This window comes from Rhinoraja longicauda, chromosome 16 (assembly GCF_053455715.1).
Source record: "Rhinoraja longicauda isolate Sanriku21f chromosome 16, sRhiLon1.1, whole genome shotgun sequence".
Classification (NCBI taxonomy): domain Eukaryota; kingdom Metazoa; phylum Chordata; class Chondrichthyes; order Rajiformes; family Arhynchobatidae; genus Rhinoraja; species Rhinoraja longicauda.
Genome location: NC_135968.1, coordinates 1420399 through 1429314, shown reverse-complemented (window position 1 = coordinate 1429314; position 8916 = coordinate 1420399). Strand labels below are relative to the sequence as shown.

Below are 8916 nucleotides of genomic sequence, written 5' to 3'. Positions count from 1 at the left end.
CCTCCCACCTCCCACCCACACCTCTACACCTCCACCTCCCACCCACACCTCCCACCCACACCTCTAAACCTCCCACCTACACCTCCCACCTACACCTCCCACCCACACCTCCCACCTACACCTCCCACCTACACCTCCCACCAGGCAGTCCCACCTGCCTGCATTTGGCCCATATCCCTCTAAACCCGTCCTATCCATGCGCCTATCCAACTGTTTCCTAAATATTGGGATAGTTCCAGCCTCAACTACCTCCTCCAGCGGCTCGTTCCATACACCCACCACCCTTTGCGTGAAATGGTGCCCTTCAGATTCCTATTAAATCTTTTCCTCTTCACTTTAAACCCGTGTGCTCAATTCCCCAACTCTGGGCAAGAGACTCTGTGCATCTACCCGATCTATTCCTCTCAAGATTTTATACACCTCTATAAGATCACCCCTTATCCTCCTGCGCTCCAAAAAAGAGTCCCAGCCATAGTGAGGCCCCCCGGAAATTGGAGGAACAGCACCTCATATTTCAGCCAGTGGTATGAACATTGACTTCTCCAACTTTAGATAGTTCCTCTGCCCCTCCGTCCCCTCCTCCTTCCCAGTTCTCCCTCTATCTTCCTGTCTCCACCTATATCCTTCCTTCGTCCCGCCCCCCTGACATCAGTCTGAAGAAGGGTCTCGACCCGAAACGTCACCCATTCCTTCTCTCCTCAGATGCTGCCTGACCTGCTGAGTTACTCCAGCATTTTGTGAATAAATACCTTCGATTTGTACCAGCATCTGCAGTTATTATCTTACACTACCCAGCCTGCTCAACCTCTCCCTGCAGCTCAGGCCCTCGAGTCCTGGCAACACCCTTGTAAATCTTCTCTGCAACCTTTCCAGCTTCGTAATATCTTTCCCGGAAATTGCTGCCACAACTCTAAATGCGCCCTCACCAACGTCTTGCACAACTGCAACGTGACCTCCCAATGTTCTACGCTCAATACTCTGACTAATGAAGGCCAATGTGCCAAAAGTCTTTTTGACCATCTTACCTTACCTGCGACTCCACCTTCAAAGAACCATGCTCCTGCACTCCTAGATCGTGTCAGGAATAACTGCAGGCGCTGGTACAAATCGAAGGTGTTTATTCACAAAATGCTGGAGTAACTCAGCGGGTCAGGCAGCATCTCAGAGAGAAGGAATGGGTGACGTTTCGGGTCGAGACTACTGTTTGGGGGTCTGCAGATAACTCCGCCCATTCCTTCTCTTCTGAGATGCTGCTTGACCCGCTGAGTTACTACAGCATTTTGTGAATAAATGCACGCCGAGATCCCTCTGGTCTACAACGCTCCCCAGAGCCCCTGGTCTACAACGCTCCCCAGAGCCCTGGTCTACAACGCTCCCCAGAGCCCCTGGTCTACAACGCTCCCCAGAGCCCCTGGTCTACACCGCTCCCAGAGCCCCTGGTCTACAACGCTCCCCAGAGCCCTGCCAATGTGCAGGTCCTGCCCACGTTAGACTTCCCAAAACACAACATCTCACATTTCTCTGCATTTGTTGAATTCTCTGCCACAGAGGGGCAGTGGAGGCCGAATCACTGGATGGATTTAAGAGAGTGTTAGATAGAGCTCTAGGGGGCTAGTGGAATCAAGGGACATGGGGAGAAGGCAGGGACGGGTTACTGATTGTGGACGATCAGCCATGATCACATTGAATGGTGGTGCTGGCTCGAAGGGCCGAATAGCCTCCTCCTGCACCTATTTTCCATGTTTCCATGCTAAATTCCATCAACCATTCCTCAGCTCACCTGGCTAATTGAGCAAGATCCTGCTGCGATTATTCACAACCATCTTGACACAGAGAGAGAGGGAGAGACTCCCTCTTTAACAGGGGTCCCTGACGAAGAGTCTCCTCGTTGCTGAGGGTCTTGAGCCTGCTTCCAATCCCGCCTCTCTCGGTAGCCCCGTTACCCCCCCCCCAGCCCCCCCACTCACCTTCCCCGTCAGCTGAGCGTAGATGATGGTCTTCTTCCCGTTTGAAGAGTTGGGTGGGGGGCTGAACCAGGGGGGCGGCTGTCAGCCCCGGGGGCAGCTCCCAGCTCAGGGTCAGGCCCGTCCAGAGGGCTGCAGGGCATAGCTCAGCGTCTGCAGTACCTGCGGTGGCAGAGAGGAGGCAGTCAACGCAGCTTGTCCATCCCCCTCAGCATCGCTCCCCTCCTTCCCACGCCCCCTCCCTCCCTCCCTATCCCACTCTCACTTCCCCCCACGGCCGCTCTCCCCTCCTTCCCAACCCCCCTCCCTCTGCTCCACCCCAAGACCCCCTCCCCTCCTTCCCACCCCCCCTCCCCCTACTTCCCACCCTCTAGCCACCCATCCCTCACTCCCTCCCCCTCTAGCCCCCCCTCTTCATCCCTCATGCCCCTCACTCCTCTTTCCCCCCCTCTCCATCCCTCACCCCCCCCCACTGCTCTTTGCACCTCACCCATCCCTCCCTTCCCCTCTAGCCCTCCATCCCTCGCCCCCTCCCCCACTAGCCCCCCTCTCTCCATCCCTCCTCCTCCCCACTGCTCTGTCCCCCCCACCCGTCCCCCCCTGCTCTATCCCCCACTCTCTCCACCCATCCTTCCTCCCCCCCACTGCTCTATCCCCCACTCACTCCACCCTTCCCTCCTCCCCCCCTGCTCTACCCCCCACTCACTCCACCCGTCCCCTCCCCCCCCCACAGCTCTATCCCCCCATGCACTCCACCTTCCCTCCTCCCCCACTTCTCTATCCCCCACTCGCTCCACCCGTCCCTCCCCCCCCACTGCTCTATCCCCCACTCACTTCCACCCGTCCCTCCCCCCCCACTTCTCTATCCCCCACTCACTCCACCCGTCCCTCCCCTCCCCCCTGCTCTATCCCCCCACGCACTCCACCCTTCCCTCCTCCCCCACTGCTCTATCCCCCCACGCACTCCACCCTTCCCTCCTCCCCCACTGCTCTATCCCCCCACTCTCTCTCCACCCCCCCTCCCCCCCCTGCTCTACCCCCCACTCACTCCACCCTTCCCTCCCCCCACTGCTCTATCCCCCCACTCACTCCACCTTCCCTCCTCCCCCACTGCTCTATCCCCCCTCTCTCCACCCATCCCCCCCCCCCCACTGCTCCTTGCCCCCCACCCCCAACCCCTCCCCCAACCTTGGGCTGCATCCTCTCCTTGCCGGAGATGACCTCGTAGTTCCCGGATGCTGCCTTGGCCATGCCTTTGATGAGCGCGGTGAAGCCCCCTCGCCAATCCCGAAGGAAAAGCACCTGGGATGGAAGAGACGGGAACGTCATGGGAGGAACAGCCGGGGTCGGGGTCCGGAAGACCGCAGGCCCAACGCGGGGTCCAGGGGCCGGGTCACACACTCGCTCTGCACACCCCACCCTGCGGCCCAACGTGCCCACACTGGCCAACGTGCCCGCACCGTCCAACGTGCCCCCAACGTGCCCGCACCGGCCAACGTGCCCACACCGGCCAACGTGCCCACCCGGCCAACTTGCCGCCCAACGTGCCCACACCGGCCAACGTGCCCACACCGGCCAACGTGCCCCCAACGTGCCCACACCGGCCAACGTGCCCACAACCGGCCAACATGCCACACACCGGCCAACGTGCCCCCAACATGCCCACACACCGGCCAACGTGCCCACACCGGCCAACATGCCCACACCGGCCAACATGCCCACACCGGCCCAACGTTCCCACACCGGCCAACGTGCCCACACCGGCCAACGTGCCCACACCGGCCAACGTGCCCACACCGGCCAACGTGCCCACACCGGCCAACGTGCCCCCAACGTGCCCCCAACCGGCCAACGTGCCCACACCGCCAACGTGCCCACACCGGCCAACGTGCCCACACCGGCCAACGTGCCCACACACCGGCCAACGTGCCCACACCGCCAATGTGCCCCCACCGGCCAACATGCCCCCAACGTGCCCCCACCGGCCAACGTGCCCACACCGGACAACGTGCCCACACCGGCCAACGTGCCCCCAACGTGCCCACACCGGCGAACGTGCCCCCACCGGCTAACGTGCCACCACCGGCCAACGTGCCCCCACCGGCCAACGTGCCCACACCGGCCAACATGCCCACACCGGCCAACATGCCCCCACTGGCCAACGTGCCCACACGTGCAGTTGCACGTTCCCCCCTCACCCGTGTGGGTTTTCTCCGGGCGCTCCGGTTTCCTCCCACACTCCAAAGACATAAGGGTTGTAGCTTAATTAGCTTTGGGTGAAATGGTGAACTGTCCCTAGCATGCGTGGGATAGTGCGAGTGTGGGATGGGATAGTAATCGCTGGTCGGCGCGGACTCAGTGGGCCGAAGGGCCTGTTTCCATGCTGTATCTTAAACCTAAACTAAACTACCAGCCTGTGTTTGGCCTGTATCTCTCCAAACTATTCCATCCATGTTCTTAAACATTGCGATAGTCCCACCCTCAACTACCTCCTCCGGCAGCTCGTTCCACACACCCACCACCCTCTGTGTGCAAAAAGGTGCCTTTTAAACTAGATTCCTATTAAATATTTTCCCCTTCACCTTAAACCTGTGTCCTCTGGTCCTCGATTTCCCCAACTCTGGCAAGAGACTCTGTGCGTCTACCCGATCTATTCCTCTCATGATTTTGTTCACCTGTGTAAGGTCACCCCCTCAATCTTCCCGCGTCCCAGCCTACCCAACCCTCTCCCTGTAGCTCAGGCCTGCGAGTCCTGGCAACATCCTTGTAAATCTTCTCTGTGTCCTTCTTTCCAACATCAGGGCTGGTTCCCTGGAGCTCTGGGGTCCCCTTCCCAGTCCCCCCGTCCCCCTCCATCTCCCCTCTTCCCCTCTTCCCCCCTTCCCCTCCCCTCCCCTCCCCCCCTTTCCCTCCCCTCCCTCATCCCCCGTCCCCTCCCGTCCCCTCCCCTCCCCTCCCCCCCCTTTCCCTCCCCTCCCTCATCCCCCGTCCCCTCCCCTCCTTCTTCCCCCTCCCCTCCATCCCATCCCCCCATTTCCGTCTTCCCTCTCCCACTCCACGTGCTGGCACACCCCTCACCTGTGGCTGGTGGAGTGTTTCTGAACCTCAGCCAGCACGGCCTTGGTGTTGGAAACATCACCATCTGTGAATACAAAGAGCTGTGGGAGAGAGAGAGAAGGGGGAGAGAGAGAGAGAGAGAGAGAGAGAGAGAGAGAGAGAGAGAGAGAGAGAAGGGGAGAGAGAGAGAGAGAGAGAGAGAGAGAGAGAGAGAGAGAGAGAGAGAGAGAGAGAGGAGAGAGAGAGAGAGAGAGAGAAGGGGGAGAGAGAGACAAGGGAGAGAGAAGGGGAGAGGGAGAGAAGGGGGAGAAGGAGTGAAGGGGGAGAGAGAATGGGGAGATGGAGAGAAAGGGGGAGAGAGAAGGGGAGAGAGAAGGGAGGGAGAGAGAGAACGGGAGAGAGAGAATGGTTCGATTGTGATCATGTCTTTCTGCTGACTGTTAGCACACAGCAAAAGCTTTTCACTGTACCTCCGTACACTGACGATAAACTGAACTCAACTGAAGATGGCTCCCACTCCCACTCCCACCCCCACCCCTGGTCATCTTACCGACGGCATCGGTCGTGGCCCCCCCCTCCCCGGGGGAAACAGACCCAGATTCCCCGGCCTCCCCCCGTGACTGTGGCCCTCCGTCCCAGAGCAACCCCCCCACCGCACACCCCCGTCACCACATCCCCCCCACCGCACCCCCCCCCGTCACCACATGCCCCCCACCGCACCCCCCACCGCACCCCCCCCCCGTCACCACATCCCCCCGCACTACAGTGGGCGCACGCCATCCCCACCCTGCCCTCTCCCTGCTCACCTCTCTCATCCCCTCTCTCTCTCCCCCACTCTCATCCCATCTCTCTCCCCATTCTCATCCCATCTCTCCCCACTCTCATCCCATCTCTCCCCCACTCTCATCCCCTCTCCCTCTCTCTCTCCCCATTCTCATCCCATCTCTCTGCCCATTCTCATCCCCTCTCCCTCCCACTCTGATCCCATCTCTCTCTCTCCCCCACTCTCATCCCATCTCTCTCCCACTCTCATCCCCTCTCATCCCCTCTCTCATCCCTTCTCTCTCCCACTCTCATCCCATCTCTCCCGCCCCTTGCCCCCTCCCCCTCCATCCCTCATCCCTCTCTCCCTCTCTCCCTCCCCCCTCCATCCCTCACCCCCCCCCCCTCGCTGCCACCCTTGTCCCTGGTTCTCTGTGTCCCCGCCTAGCCGCTGTGTAGGCCGGTACCTGGCGGGGGTGCCCTGGGACGTGGGGGGTGCTGTAGATGGCGGAGAGCGGCTGCAGGATCTCCGTGCCCCCCATGTCCGCCTCGACGCCCTTCAACTTCGTCACGGCCTCCTGCATGGAGCTCTGTGAGTACTGCACACTGGCCCTACGGGGGAGATCACACGCAGCGCACGGTCACGCAACGCACGGTCAGGTAACGCACGGTCACGCCCCGCACGGTCACACCGCGCACGGTCACGCAACGCACGGTCACACAACGCACGGTCACGCAACGCACGGTCACGCAACGCACGGTCACGCCCCGCACGGTCACACCGCGCACGGTCACGCAACGCACGGTCACACAACGCACGGTCACGCAACGCACGGTCACGCAACGCACGGTCACGCCCCGCACGGTCACGCAACGCACGGTCACACCGCGCACGGTCACGCACCGCACGGTCACGCAACGCACGGTCACGCACCGCACGGTCACGCAACGCACGGTCACGCAACGCACGGTCACGCAACGCACGGTCACGCAACGCACGGTCACACAACGCACGGTCACGCACCGCACGGTCACGCACCGCACGGTCACGCAACGCACGGTCACGCAACGCACGGTCACGCACCGCACGGTCACGCAACGCACGGTCACGAACCGCACGGTCACGCAACGCACGGTCACGCACCGCACGGTCACGCAACGCACGGTCACGCAACGCACGGTCACGCCCCGCACGGTCACACCGCGCACGGTCACGCAACGCACGGTCACGCAACGCACGGTCACGCCCCGCACGGTCACACCGCGCACGGTCACGCAACGCACGGTCACGCAACGCACGGTCACGCACCGCACGGTCACGCAACGCACGGTCACGCCCCGCACGGTCACACCGCGCACGGTCACGCAACGCACGGTCACGCAACGCACGGACACGCAACGCACGGTCATGCACCGCACGGTCACGCAACGCACGGTCACGCCCCGCACGGTCACACCGCGCACGGTCACGCAACGCACGGTCACGCAACGCACGGTCACGCAACGCACGGTCACGCACCGCACGGTCACGCAACGCACGGTCACGCAACGCACGGTCACGCAACGCACGGTCACGCAACGCACGGTCAGGTAACGCACGGTCACGCCTCGCACGGTCACGCACCGCACGGTCACGCAACGCACGGTCACGCAACGCACGGTCACACAACGCACGGTCACGCAACGCACGGTCACACAACGCACGGTCACGCACCGTCACGCACCGCACGGTCATGCTGGGTCACGCACCGCACCGTCACGCAACGCATGGTCACGCACGGTCACACACCGTGCCGCCGAACGCTGCCCAGCCACGGGAGGGCTAGGATCAAGGGGCTGAGTGGCCCCTTTGCCTCTCGTGCTGTTACAGGTGAAGGGTCCGAGAGGCAGGGACCACATCTGGAACATTGAGAGAGGGAGAGAGGGAGAGGGAGAGGGAGGCAGAAAGAGAGGGAATAGTAGGGAGAGAGAGAGAGAGAGAGAGAGAGAGAGAGAAGCAGTGAGAGGCAAAGAGAGAAATAGAGGCAGAATGAATGGCAGAAGCAGAGAAACAGAGAGAGAGAGAGACAGAGAGAGAGAGAGAGAGAGAGACAGAGAGAGAGAGACAGAGAGAGAGAGGCAGTGAGAGAGAGACAGAGAGAGAGACAGAGAGAGAGACAGAGAGTGAGAGTGGGGAGAGGTGTGTGGGTGAATTTCCAGACACCGGCTGTGGTGATTGGGAAGGTCGGGAGAGGCTCTGGCTGTGGTGGGTGGGAAGGTTTGGGACTGGCTGTGGTGGGTGGGAAGGTTTGGGAGGGGAGAGGCTGTGGCTGTGGTGGTTGGGAAGGTCGGGAGAGGCTGTGGCTGTGGTGGGTGGGAAGGTTTGGGAGGGGAGAGGCTGTGGCTGTGGTGGTTGGGAAGGTCGGGAGAGGCTGTGGCTGTGGTGGTTGGGAAGGTCGGGAGAGGCTGTGGCTGTGGTGGGTGGGAAGGTTTGGGAGGGGAGATGCTGTGGCTGTGGTGGGTGGGAAGGTTTGGGAGGGGAGAGGCTGTGGCTGTGGTGGGTGGGAAGGTTTGGGAGAGGCTGTGGCTGTGGTGGGTGGGAAGGTTTGGGAGAGGCTGTGGCTGTGGTGGGTGGGAAGGTTTGGGAGGGGAGAGGCTGTGGCTGTGGTGGGTGGGAAGGTTTGGGAGGGGAGATGCTGAGGCTGTGGTGGGTGGGAAGGTTTGGGAAGGGAGAGGCTGTGGCTGTGGTGGGTGGGTAGGTCGGGAGAGGCTGTGGCTGTGGTGGGTGGGAAGGTCGGGAGAGGCTGTGGCTGTGGTGGGTGGGAAGGTCGGGAGAGGCTGTGGCTGTGGTGGGTGGGAAGGTCGGGAGAGGCTGTGGCTGTGGTGGGTGGGAAGGTCGGGAGAGGCTGTGGCTGTGGTGGGTGGGAAGGTCGGGAGAGGCTGTGGCTGTGGTGGGTGGGTAGGTCGGGAGAGGCTGTGGCTGTGGTGGGTGGGAAGGTCGGGAGAGGCTGTGGCCGCAGCTTCCCGGCTCCGGGATGAAAACTCACGGGAAGAACGACGTGAAGCTGTTCCCAAATCCGTAAACGTTGAAGTAGCATCCCATGGGAAGGCTCTTCACGAGCAGGAGCAGCGTTTCCTGTGGGAGGGGGAAGCA

General features: G+C 61.7%; 1 pseudogene across 1 annotated transcript in view; it reads right to left on the bottom strand.

Moving 5' to 3' along the window:
* The window catches only part of LOC144601064 (von Willebrand factor A domain-containing protein 5A-like), a 31731-nt pseudogene that overhangs the window by 1919 nt on the left and 20896 nt on the right, over positions 1-8916 (bottom strand). Inside the window, exons 8-12 of the transcript XR_013548234.1 lie at positions 8810-8898; positions 6251-6395; positions 5043-5122; positions 3153-3266; positions 1968-2126 (exon numbers count right to left, since the gene is read on the bottom strand). The product of XR_013548234.1 is annotated as a von Willebrand factor A domain-containing protein 5A-like (transcript). The remainder of the gene's footprint in view (positions 1-1967; positions 2127-3152; positions 3267-5042; positions 5123-6250; positions 6396-8809; positions 8899-8916) is intronic.